Below are 14,255 nucleotides of genomic sequence, written 5' to 3'. Positions count from 1 at the left end.
TACAGACACTTTGCAAAACAATTTGGCAGTTTCTTGTAAAGCTAAAATCGCACCTAACACCGCATCCAGTAATCCCACTCCTAGATATTTACCCAAGTGAAATAGAAACTCATTCACATATAAACCTGTTTATAAATGTTTATAGTGGCTATATTCCTAATTGCCAAAAACTGGAAACAACCCAGTCCTTCAGCTGAAGACTGGATAAGCAAACTGTGGTTGGTTCATCAAATCAGCAATAAAAAGGGCTGATCTACCAAGATATATTTAACAACAGGGATTAATCTCAAATGTGTTCTACTGAGTGAAAGATGCCAGACTTAAAAGGTTACATACTATATGATTCCATTTATAAACCATTCCAGAAATGGCAAAACCAAAGAAACAGAAAACTAATCTGTGGTTGCCAGGGGCCGGAAATAGGAAAGAGTTGTTTACAAAGGGTTATGGAAGAATCTGGGGTGGGGGCAGGATAATGGAACTGTTCTATATATTGACTGTAGTGGTAGTTACATGACTGTACACGTGTAAAAAACTCACAGACTTACATGCTAAAAATGATAAATTTTACTGTACGTGAAATATATCTAATTTTAAAAATTAAAGAAAAAAAAAGAATAAAGGATCCCAGCAACAAAGGGTTAAGACTGAAAAATTAGAAAGGAGTTCGTTTTCATGAAGAATCCTGCTAAAAAGCTGTAATCGTAAAACTAGCTCAAACTGACCCTATCCTGTTTTTAACAAGATACTGAATTGTTTTTCAGACACAACAGAACAAAACTGCAAGTCATGCAGTAGAAGCCTGGGCAGAGGAGAGAATTTTGATCCCCCAATTACATCTGGAATCAAAGGACCTCCAATGCCACAATGAAGTTATCAGGAAATACCACAGGATAGATCCAATGATTTTGGGTAATTAGTTCTTAACCAGAGATATATACCAAAATTCCTTGAGGAGCTTTCTCAAAATGGCTATCTTGCCCAAGCTCTACTTCTGAAAAATACTGATTCAGGAACATTCAGGGTAAGGCCCAAACTATTTTTAATAGTCCCATAAGTGATTCTCATTAACAGATACAAAGACAACACACTGATTACAAGTTATAAAGCAGTGATATAAAAGTTGGTTCCAGGATCTATAAGGAGTCCTAATTGGAAGCTTCTAAACCACATCCTAACCCTCAGAAACTGCCTCCAATTGTGAGTGTACAAACACACATTTTCCTGATCTAAACCTGAAATTCTAAATCCCAACCCCTGTAAAACGCCATGAATTTCTGGGCTTTAGCTGGCTTTAAGAAGATTTAACTTCTCAGCAGACTTCAGAAAAAAAGACGGTGTAAGAAAAGGCATGGAAAATGAGTCACTGTCTATTGTCTAATTCCAATTCTCCATTTTACTGACAAATCTACCAGAAAAAACTTGGTTGATTTCACCAAACATTAGCTTCAACTAGTATATAACCAAAACCAGATCCAACCTGTTATACTAGCATATTCAGATTCCACTTTTCCAATTACCAAAATTTCCAAGATTCCAATTTTCCAATTACATCATAAACATCACAAATCAAAACAAAAATAATCACCCAAGAACAACAATTTTCCCCACCAAAGTTTACACTTACCCATCTCTTCCCTTACTGACAATTTTTACTTCAAAATAATAAATCCCACAGGCTGCTGGTATTGGGTGTGTGGCACGAACTGATGCTGCATCTTTTGGAGTTTTGCCATGACCTGCATATAAAACAGAAAGGAAAAAATTAAATGAGATATTCAAATGAAAATCTTAAATAATTCGGGAACAAATATAGTTTTTACAATGATATATACATTTCTGCTTCGATCAATACAAATAATTAAAGACTAATGAAACATTTATCATCACAATTAAACCAATATGCAAAATAGCCCAAGTGAGCCATGGAATTCTTCACACATTACTACTTTTAATAAAATTTCAGAATCTGAACACACCAAACCTAGCAGTCCTTTATGAAAATTAAAGTATTTTAGAATAGACAAATTTTTAAGAGGAAAAAAGGCTGCATTTGAAGAACATGATGAGAATATGATCTTAATTTTATTAAAACAAAATTTGCATATTATTATAAAATTCCTAAACACTCTTCTGCCCAATGGCCTTTTTAAGCCAGAAGAATCTGTATCATAGAGTATATTTTTAAGTGAAATTTTATACAATTAGACTGAATTGGCAACACCGCTTTCTTACTTTAAGAATTTTTAATTTTGTTCTTTGACATATCATCATTAATTCTATATAGAGCCTGATTCATAAAATTTCTTTGGTCAATTGTAGCCTGAGAAATATATCTGATCTCTAGTTGTATTTTCTTTCTTTTTAAAGAATATAACACCATACCATTGCTGACATCTTTAGGAAATCTTAGATAATGCCTTCTAAACTTTTTACATTAGCTATTCCTCATTTTTATCCCAGAGGGTTTCCTTCACTCAAAATCACCTTCCCTGTCTTTTGCCCAAGCGACACATTACCTTGAAAGCTAGCATGTAAACAAAATCAAGTAAGCGAGAGATAATATGCCCATATAACCACAGAAGATTAAAGACAGAAGCTGAAGTCGCTGGTCAGAAAGTACTCAAAGAGAGTGAATGAGACAAGCCTCCACAATTCCCAAAAAGGCTGTATGAGAAACAATTCTCTAAATCATTATTCAGGTGTTTTAGCTAGATGTGTTTTACCCAAGATTTCATTAATCTTTCAGTCATACTATAACGATATCTTCACAAGTAGCCGAATGCCCTTAAAATCGACCATGATTGTTTCAAAAATAAACCTTTTAAGTCAAAAATTATGTCTTATCCATATAATAACTATCACAAACCAATGACATATTTTCCCTTACCATATACTTTATCAAATTACCAATGCATACTCTATCATTAAATGGTTAAGTGTACACTTGCAATGGAAATTAGCGCATGTTCACATAGCCTAAAAGAAACTGACTAAACTCAACCACTCCTTTCTATTACCATGAAAACTTGTGTTCATAGATGTTTTAAGTACATGTACCATGAGCATAATTAAGTACTCACTGGGAAGCAGTAAACCTGGCTAGGAAGATAAAAATGGAAACAGCAATATACAGATACCCCTAAAACTGCTTTAAAATATGCAGATAATAGATTTACGCCAAGCTAAGTAAAAAAATAAATAAAAATAACGGCACAAATTTGCAGAATGACACCAGTCACTTTCTAAAAATAGACATTTAATAAATCATGGTTTCAGCAAAACATCTTTTTCAGTAAAAATATGTTAAAATAACTGAGTAGCCTGGGCAAAGGTCATGTATACTAAATGCATTTTAAAAATTTAGACAGTCAAATATAAATCCAAAGAAAACCTTAATTAACCCTGGAGTCCTAAACTAACTAGCTTTTATATTTGGTTTTGGTTTTTTGGAAGGGAAGTAACCAAAATTTTTAGGGATAAGGTAAACTCAAGGTCTACTTAATAATAACAATAAGAACAAATGATATTTAACATACATTTAATACTATGTGAAAGGCACTGTTTTAAGATAATTATATTTATTAACTCATTTAGTATTCAAAACAACTTACTAAGTAGGTATTATTTATTTTTATTTCAGTTGAAACTAAAGGAAGATAAAACAACTTGTCCAAGGTCATACTGCTGTGTGAGAATTCCAAACCAGCATTTGTGCTGGGATTTAAATTCAAGAAGCCTGATCCAGTGCAGCTCTGAACCCACATGATTTAGTTACAGTGAGGATTTTGAGATCATTTCATATGTATTCCCATCTCCTATCTTTGCTACTTCTATGGGAAAAGGAAAAGAAAATATTTAGAGTAAACAGCCTCTCAAAAGTACTAGGTGCTTCTGTACAGATTTTTCTCATTCAATAGCTATGAAATAGGTATTAACTTCATATTTAAAAATGGAAAGATTCTTACAGGTTATATAACTCGCCCAAAATTAGTAGAATCATGTGTTAAATCCACATACGAATTAAAATCCCCTACATTTTTCCATTACGCAAAAATAACTGTAAAAAACTACACAATCATAAATCTTCAAGGTTCTATTATATTCATTATTATGCTCTACTAAGACATTGTAGAAAAATATGTTAAAAGGATTTGTTTCAGTTTTAAATTAAATTTAAAGACTTAGGAAAAAGTCTGGATGCCAGATTAAAAGGACTCATACTATTTCTCAGGTGAGACCAGTAATATCAGAATGAGGGGCCTATTTCTAATAATGCTCATCAGCAGGAGGTTTATTACCTTAAATTCTGTAGTGACCAAAAAACAACCTCACACTACTAAAGTGTAAACTTTTAAAACACAGTCTTCAATTTAAGTGTTTTCTACATGGCTCAAGAAGAAAATACATTTATTGTTTCAAAACTCTAAGGCCAGCAAGGTTAGCTCTTTCTATTCAAATAACCTGTAGACTGCATTTCACTGAAATGAAAATGATCTGAATAAAAAGCCCACCTTCCATCCCCCTCCACTCTCTAACATGCAGCCAAGTGCCTTTCTCGGGATATAAATCAGCCTTCCTTGTACTACTATCCCTCAATACAATTGCAATTCCTTCTTAAAAGCCTACAAAAAAGATCAACTTCCTGAAAACCTTGTTTGATCTCACCATCCTCCTGCATTGTCCACCTCTTTCTGTTCCAGCCACATTTGCTGGGCCAGTCTTTGCTCAAACAATTCTCTCTACTAGAGAGCTCTACCCTTCCTTCTCAGCCTGGTTAGGTCCTACTCATCCTTTAGATCTTAGCCCAAGCTTCACCTCCTCAATTATTCATTCTCTAACCTCTCAGCCTTGGTCTAACCTCTTTTTTATATGCTCTCATAGCAAAATGCTTCTTTCCTATATTAAACATTAACACACTTTATACTTGTGATTTTGTTTTTGCATTTTAATTCCTACTGACATCCACTCTAACTTCAATCATTCCTTCCTGGAGCCACACTCTAAATTCTGACATCACCTGAAACTATTCCACCTCAGAAATAAATTCTCATAAAATCTGTTCTGCTACAAAACACACTTGAATACAAACTGTGTATCTTGATACAAATTAGCTCATATGCACTTGATAAATACAGGAATGATGTCAGCATAATAAAGAAGTCATTTAGTTGATAACATAACTTTTCCCGATACATTAATGAATTAAAGAGAAAATTTTAGCAATAAAATAAAAGGCTCTAAGTCAAAAAAGGCTGGGATTCCTACAGAAGTACATTCCTATAATGCCCAATGTTTAGTGGCTTCAGAAACTGCTATACCTGCCACTATCTAAAGCCATCTGGGGAAAATTCAAATGCAGTACAGATCAAAAAGTGCTAAGATAGTTCATCTTTGTTTAGATCAGTATGGACTCATGCATCTCATGCATATTTATTTTATACTTTGAGTTATAATTCAATACTACTTTATTTTGTTGCTCAAAAGCTACTGGAAGCTTTTTCAGTTGGCTCCTCTGGCACTCCAACATACTTCCATTATGTGTTTTTTTTTGTTACTTTCTGGTACTATAAGATGCTAGAGGCTCATCTTGTATATTTCCTGTCCCAGAGGCTCATCTTTTATATTTCCTGTCCCAGTCCTAAAATCAGCCATTTCTCCAAGGAGCCCTGGCTCTTTTTACTGCCAAGTGGCATTAGAATGCATGCTCAAGGTACTAGGCGTGCTTGTTGTTACTTTTAGGTCCTCTCGTCGACAAAAGCAAGGAAATATATGTATGTAAACTAAACCCCTCTATATACACATATCTGTATTTCCATATGTAATCATCTGTGTCAATATTAAACTAAATACGAGTTCATACTGATGTCTCCAACTCTAATCCATTATCATATGGATCATTCTAACCTCCTTCCCACCCTCAATTTCCTTATTTGTAAAATTCCACTCCACGGTAGAGACCCAGCTCCCACCAGCTGCCATCCATTTATTTAATTGTTCAGTTCTGGTATAACTGCATAGCAGTATCAGAAATGTTAACTCATCCCCATGGAATATGACTTTATCAACAAGGGTTTTCAGTGCTTATGTAGTTTATTTTACCTTTAGTTTTACAGACTCCACTGATTTCCAGTTACTTAGGTCAGCACCTTTCCCCTCGCCTTCTCTGAGGCTGTTTCATACAATTGTAAAAGATAGTGTGGTCACATGTGCATTCTCTCCTGGGATTTTCCCCTCTCTTCTAAGTAATTTTTTAATTTGTATACGTTAAGGTTCACTCTTCAGGCTATAAAACTCTATGGGTTTGATAAATAAACACAGTGTCATGTATCCACAATTACAGCATCATATAGAATACTTTCACTGCTCTAAAAGATCCCCTGCTTTGCCAATCCCACCCTCTCTCCTCTCAAGCCCCTGAAAACAACTCATCTTTTTACCATAGTTTTGCCTTTTCCATAATGTCAATTTCCATAAAGCCAATTATAATGGTTTCGATATAACTAAAATCATACAGTATATAATCTTTCAGACTGGCTTCCTTCACTTAGCGATATGTATTTAATACCCATTTTGTCTTTGAAAGGGTGGATAGGTCATTTCTTTATCACTGAGTAATATTCTACTGTATGAATGTACCAGTTTATCCATTCACCTTTTGAAAGACATCTTGGTTGTTTTGGGCAATTAGGAGAAAACTTACTATGAACATTCACCTGCAGGTGTTTGTGTGGGCATGAAATTTTCAAATCAGTTGGGTAAATACTGAGGAGCTCAACTGCTGGATCATATGGTTTAAAACTATGTTTAGCTTTGTTAGAAACTGCCAAACCATCTTCCAAAGTGACTGTATCATTTTGCAGTCCCACCAGCAATGTCTGAGAGTTCCTGTTGCTCGGCATCCTCACCAGCAATTGGCATTGTCAGGTTTTCTTTGGATTTCAGCCATTCTAATAGCTAAAGGTATGCATTTCCTCTCTGTTTAAAAAGAAGCGGAAAAAGGGCTAAATGTTGAATCAGATTTTTATTTTTGATTAGCACTGTCAAGCACTCATATCTCTAAGAAGGAAGCCCAAACCCCAGGGCTTAAGGATGTGAAGAATCAGCAGCCTGTAATATTGGGCACAAAGGCCAGTGGAAATTTAACTGGGCTTGTATTTTATGAGGGGTGTTATTTTTGCAGCACTCTGGTTACAAGGTTCCACAGGTTTAAGTGGTCTGCCCAGCCCTACTTTTCCCATAAGCCTTGCAACTTTTAGAGTACAATTTTGTGGAAAACTTGGTTTTTCCAGCAACACATTTTTGGCATTATAGCAGAAATGCCTATACCTTCCTCTAGGATGCAACATCCTATCCTCTCCCCTTTCTAAAGACTTCACTTCTACCCTTTCTCTTCAACATCAAGGGAATTCCAATTCCCTGCACCCTTTCTTGGTTTGTTTTTTTTCTCCTTTTTCCTCATCCAGAAGGGGCTACCTGGTAATTACTTTAAAGCTCCCAAATAAATTTGATTTCCCTCATATGCCTATCCTTTCATCCAACCCAACCAGCAAAACGACAGCCTTAGATCAATATCATAATCTACCTTCCCTACTCCTGCACTGAGCTGAGCAGTTGGCCTCTGATGAATAAAGTCCAATAATCTTGCAAATAGCCACCACTATGAACTAATGATGTCAGTTGGGTTGTCACACTGCTATTATCAACAATACACTCAGAAATCTTTAGTTTGTTTCCCATTCCCCTCGGTGGCTAGTCCACATTTTCATCATTCGCTTTAAGTCCTCTACGTGAACTCAGTGAGTAAACTACCTTGCCTACTTTATCATAATACGGGACTTAAGTGGGATTCCACCATTATATATGGTCACGTTCTACTCTCCACTCTACTACAAACTAGTCTGTGTCCATACTCATCTTCACTCTACCACTATTATCAGAGAAACAGATGTATTCTCCTCTCCAAGACCATCCTATGCTCCTGAACTGCTTTCCTCCCTCCAAGCCCTTACTGTCAGTCTTCCAAGCTTGTATTTTCATCCTTTCTCCTCAATCTATAAGAGCACAGTATCTCAAAAATGTATACTTTTCAGTGGTTGGTGGTAAGCATAATGAACTTCTTAAAAAACTTTAAGGTAATAAAACAGGTATAGTTACATTTACCTGGCTTGTTAAAATATGTTAAATTTTGTAGACTTTTATTAGGACTCCATATCTTACACCAGCATACTCTCATCTAACTTGTCATTTCAGTTTTACCCACAGAGCTGAATTAAAATGAGACTTACTTAGAAATCATACAATAGTCTCTAACACAGTACTTTCCAAATGGATTTTTAGGGATAATTTTGCTTCTGTGGATTTTCATCTTAAACGCTGCCATTAAAAGCTAATTTCCAGGTACTATGTAACTCCACTCTCAGCCAGTCACTTTAAAAAAAAAAAAAAATCCTGCCTTAACCTCCATTCTCCTCTAGATACTGCCTAATCTCTTTCCTCACATATATTTATTAAGGGTAATCTATATTCGCTATCCTCTCTGCTTGGTTCCTTCTGTTTATTCTGATTTTTGCCCCCATTATTTAATTCAAACTGTTCTCTCTAAAGTCATGATAATCTAATTTCCAAATCCAGTGGAAAATTTTTTGTGCCTATAGCACTAAACCTATTTGTTGCACTTGACACTAAAGATCGCTTCCTCATTTCTGATACTTCTCTGCTCAGCCTCTGTGACACCACACTCTCCTCTTAACTATTTCTTCCTGGGTTCCATCTAGTCTTTTGATGTTGGTGTTGCTCAGGGTTCCATCTTTGGCCCACTGCTCTTCTCACTTCACCTGCTCTCGTACACTGAGTTTCAACTACGACCTAGAGGTGACTCCCAAATCAGTTATGATTTAGATATCTCCCAAGCTCAGGGCAATTATGGTCCATGCCAATCTTCCTAGGAGAATCTGCTTCGCACACTGTCCCTACTGAAAAGAAGTGGAGCCCAGACCATCCTCGTGCCAGAAGGATGTTCTGTATTTCATAACTAATCTCCACCCCTTTACCTGATTCGACAAAGGTCAGCACCTGACGTAAAGGCCATCAGGCCACCAATTCACACCGTAGCATATAATAAAAAGCTCTGTAAGAGTGATGACAATTAGGTAGGCCAATTTGGTAAGTCTCTTAGGAATCTGAATTAGGAAGGAAAGGATAAGCCAGTCAATGGCGAAAAGAAAAGTAAGAAAACCAGACACTAGTGACTGTAGCTGAGTCATTTTAGCAAGAGGATAAAGTGAAAAGTCACGAACTCCAGCTGTTGTGATTACTTGGAGCCACCTTAACTCCACAAGACCTGTTTCTGTTCTTTCCGTAAAGCCTGCTTCTTTGGCTGCTTCTTGTTTCCATGAAGTCAGATTATCACATGGCTAAAATTCTCATCTTTACTCATCTCCAAATATATTGTAATACTTCCTTGCAATCATTATTTGATTCATGGTTCACTGCAAGAACCTAACAGACTAGAAACAAGCATCAGCATTGATCTCTCTCTCCATCATTCTATCACATCCTGACAGTGTTACCATAAAACATCACAAAAGAGTCTGCTCTTCTCCGCCCTTACCACTGACCAAGTTCAAGTCCTTTTTGATATGGTCTGTTTCAACAGCCTTTAAATGAGTTTGCTATTTTCCAGTCTTGTACCCCTTGAATCTATCTTCTTTTGTAGAATCTTGGCAAAAATGAAAATAAGCCAGTTGCTTCCTATTTAAAATTCTTTAATGATTCCTCATCTCTTACAGAAAAATATCTAAGCTCAATGAAATATTCTATAAGGCCTCTCACGATCTTTTTCCAGCTGCTCCTTGTCACACACTTAAATCTCAACAACCCCAAACTGCTTGTAGATCCAAACATATGCTTTAATTCTCTACGTCTTTTCAGTTGTAATGCCCAGCCCCTTCTCTTTTTTGGAGACCACTTATCTTTTAAGACTACCACTGGCCTCGTCCTCTCCTAAAGCTGTACCTGATCCACTAACTTCATCCCTTCTTATGTCAGCCTGGTGTAGATGCTCCTGTCCTCCACTGTACTCTTTGTAACAATTCCCTTACTACACTCACTGTTTTATGTTCTTTGAGCTCTTTGAATTCAAAGACAGTATCTCATGGACCTTTGAGTACCCAGAACGTGGCACAAAGTAAACAAACATTCACTAAAAACTTGTCAAATAAATGAAAGAATAAGTAAATAGAGAGCAAGGCATATATACAAATTATCTAGCAGAACATGTGCCCTAGAGCAACTGCTCAATAAATTATCATTACTATTGCCTATTTTTCTGTTAAATAGGATTATTAGATCACATGATTCTTGCAGTTACCAACTGGCATTTTTATAGCTAAATTTCCCAAAATTCTGGCAAAGGGATCCCTGAGAAAAGCTGTTTGGTTTTTAAATTCCTTGATTTTGAGGAGCATTATTACATCACCCCCATAATTTTTTTTTTTTTTTTTTTACAGTAGAAAAGTTTTATTAGAAGGGAAAATACACTTCCAGACATGGAAGTGGGCCTGAGCAAGAGAAGCGTGGCTCAAAAGGCGATCACCCACATAATTCTTTTAAGACATTTGTATTGGCAGGCAAATATTTGTTGAGATATCTGTTCAACCTTAAGAAGTGCAAGAAATCAGTGTTAAAGGTCTAATGACTGGTGATATTGAGGGAGAGGGGAGTTAGGCATACCAAAAGTTCAACCTATCTGATGAGATAACTATTATTAATAATGCTTCAATCAAAAAGTACAATTCACTATTTCACTGCTTCCCATCATTCCCAACCTTCACTTACCTTGTGTTTTAAGCTGCCCTAAATCAGTATAATCAAGATGTCTTGACTTTTCCATAGCATTAGTGTATTCCAGGTAACACTTTTCCCCCAAAGGAAGTACTTTTAATGTCAACTATTCTTCAAAAAGTTCTAAATGTGATCAATGGATTTTACCTATTTGAGATAATTAAGTCTCACACAAATTGAAATAAACAATACGGTATAGTGGAAAGAGCACTAAATTTAGAATCAGTGAAAATTAGTTTTCAATCCTGGCTTGTGATGGGGGACAACCTAACCTCCACGTATTCCCACTTTCTCACATCTAAAATGAGAATTCCACCATCTTGTCCAACTTCTACTTGTATCAAAATGCTTTCTAAAGTATCCAAATAGTGATAACTTCACAAATATAAAAAATGCAATCTGTAACTGAAACATTTAGACTAATCTAAATTCATACTCCTTAAAATGCTTTAAGATAGAATAAAGTTATCATAACTCCTTATAACTAAGTCTAAACTTGTCACATTTGTACTTAGTCAAAGCTGAAAAGAACTTTAAAAATAAAAAGAAAGAAACATGCCTGAGTGTTTCAACAGTTGGTGTGTGACTGCTAAGCAAAAGGTCTTTTTAAAAATTTTAGTATACACACTGCTAGTCCTCTGCAATCCAAACTACTCTGCTTGTCCCATATTGTTTAACATTAATCCCTTCAAATCACTTAAAGAATCATACTGCTTCTAAAAACAATAATTTCAACTTAGAATAACCTCTTAAAAACAGAATATGGTCAGAGTAAAAGAAACCAAGATATTTATTTCTATTTCAAAGGTAAGGGAAATCCTCATTTTGGAAAAAAATTATCATCAATCCTTTGAAATTCTGTAATATGCAAAAATACTTTGTGAACAGTGGCTTTTAATGTTAAAAAAGTGTCTCAAAATACTCAGGTAAAAACAATGCAGTGCAATGACAGGTTAAATAAAATTCACCCTTCTTATGTTGACTTCAAAGTTTTATTACCCACTACCTATGACACTTCCCCTTTATTCCCTTCCCTTGTTACTGGGACGGAGTAGCCCAGTACTTTTGATGTAGTTCACTCAGAAGGCACACAGAAAAACAACAGGAAAAAACCACCCAACACATTAAAATAAGAGGAAGAGGCTGTAGAAAGGGGAAAAAGAGACTGTGTTTGTGACAGGGGAAAGGGAGAGACAAAAGAAAGACAGAAGAGAGGGACAGAAAAAGGACGACAAACAACAAAATCTGTTTTTCCGGAAATAATGGTTTATGTTTATAAGAGTGAGGTTGCCAGAAAGTGAATCCTAGTATTACACAACAGAAACTAATGAAGAGGCCAACAGGAAAAATAATTGAGACAGTAGTGTCATAAATATTTCAAACTTCAACCAATTTCGCATGTACTTTTCTCTGACCTAAATCATCAATTTCATGTAAAAGTAGTAAAACTAATCAAGCCACATTATAGTGCTAAATCAACTGTAATCATTAATCACATATCATGGAAATTCAGACCTGGAAATTTCCTTCCCAACAATCCAGCTCGGCTCCCTCATCACTCAGAGGAAGAAATTGAGGCCCTGTTTTGTAACATGCCTAAAATCACAAATGATTTTGCAGGACTCTTTGTTCAATCATCTTTCATTTTTTTTTTGCCTCTGATTTTATAAGCTAATTATTAACCATCAACCATAAATTTAAAATAAAGTTTTGTCAAGACTAACAAAAAGCTTTTGGTAGCCAGGTCAAAAGTAAACACTTTACAACATAGCACTGTTCACACAAATTAAAACACAAAATTAAATAACAGTCTTCACAGGTATTAACAAAATGTCCTAACTTAAGAAAAAAATCAAAGGCTAGATATTTTGAAATTTTCAGCCATTTAGGTTAAGGAGCAAATTTAAAATATGACAGTTGGTCTCTGGATCTATGGATAAAAAGAATATTCAACAAGGCCTACTTTTGTGTGTGATTCTTTGCAGTCAAATTATTTGGTACATTTCTGTCGCCATTCTCCTTTCTGATTAAATAGTAACTTGTTTATCAAGGTTCTTCTCAAATTTCAGTCCTGTACACTTTAAGAATTTAACCACAACGATTGTTTATACCCTCTATAGCTCTGTCACTAGGACCTGATGAAAACCCTCCCTTTGTAGCCAATCAAAATGAGGCTGCTTTGAATGTAAAAGCTCCTGATTCAGGTTTGGGGCCTAAAACCTGGATATGTTTCCAGACAGACCAATACATTGGATTGTTCCTTTCCCTCCCCCGCCCCCTAGACAAGTAAACTTGACGCATGCTATTAATCTGGGCTACATCTCAGAAATTATCATAGCAAGTTATAATTTTACAATCAACTGATCTGCTTAAAGCTTTGTTTTAACATAGCAGAGGTAGGTGAGGGAGGAGGGAGACATGCCTAAGGCTTTTTAATTGCAGGTGTAAAACATACCAATTTTCTTTAAAATACTAAATAACATTTTAAAAAATCCTTGTTTTTCAACCAGACTTCATACAATGCCGACATGTAAATATAGGGCATTTCCAATCAGTAGTGGTAGGTTTCCGCTCCCCGAAGAAAACGCGGACTCCTGAGGTTTCACCTCTTACCCTCCCAGTTGCTTTTAATAAGAGACACTGATGGCAAACTTGGGTCACTTGTCCTTTTGTCCCCCTTGACAATCTCTGCCCTACTAGTTTCCACTGATCACACCTCCCCCTATATTTCCTTTATCTTCCTTAATGAGAAATTATACCTCAGAATAGTGCCTCTCTTCCCCCCACGTAAGAAGAGAACGCCTGACCCATCGCCACCTGGAGAACAATGTAATCCAACTCCGAGTCCATGGATTCCTCCATCCAAGCTCTAAGATTTATCTTCAAGGGAAATCAAAAGCGAGTTGTGTCCTGTCATCCTGGATTCCCTCAAGGTGTCCTACTCCTGGCCTAGGATTGCCCGCTCCATTATACCTAGGAGCAGTATACTCACCTTCTTTTTCCAAGCATCTGGCCCCTTCCCCTCGCACCTTTCACCGCGACCCCAATCCCACCCTCGGAGAAGCAGCACCGGCGGCGAGTCACCTCCGAGGGCACCCAGCCCCGGGAGGGAGGGGGTCGGGAGCAGGTCGGGAGTAGGCAGTGGCGGGCAAGACACTTCGGGTCAGTGGCCCCATTCCCACCGCAGGACAAACGCCCAGTACCTTTGTAGTGCACCCGCAGGTTGTTCTGCGAAAGGCCGATGTAGCTGAACTTGTCCTTCGGGCTCCAGGACCGAGGCAGCGGCGTCTCCTGCTCGTCCACGGCCGGGTAGAGGCGCTTCAGCCGCCGCTGCAGCTCCTTCTCCTGCTCGTTCAGGGCCGAGTCCCCGTGCGGGAAGGGGGCCGCGGCGCTGCAACCCGCCGCCAGGG

At 36.9% G+C, this 14,255-nt stretch overlaps 1 protein-coding gene across 1 annotated transcript in view; it reads right to left on the bottom strand.

Annotated features, from left to right (window-relative positions):
• Positions 1-14,249, bottom strand: part of RANBP9 (RAN binding protein 9) — an 80,043-nt gene extending 65,794 nt beyond the window's left edge. Inside the window, exons 1-2 of the mRNA XM_006909253.3 lie at positions 14,049-14,249; positions 1,628-1,739 (exon numbers count right to left, since the gene is read on the bottom strand). The gene's annotated coding sequence lies outside the window, so the exon portion shown is untranslated. The remainder of the gene's footprint in view (positions 1-1,627; positions 1,740-14,048) is intronic.
• Positions 14,250-14,255: the final 6 nt, after the last annotated feature.

Source organism: Pteropus alecto, unplaced genomic scaffold (genome assembly GCF_000325575.1).
Source record: "Pteropus alecto unplaced genomic scaffold, ASM32557v1 scaffold121, whole genome shotgun sequence".
Taxonomy (NCBI): domain Eukaryota; kingdom Metazoa; phylum Chordata; class Mammalia; order Chiroptera; family Pteropodidae; genus Pteropus; species Pteropus alecto.
Note: the sequence above shows the minus strand (reverse complement) of the source record. Positions and strands in the feature narration are given on the sequence as shown.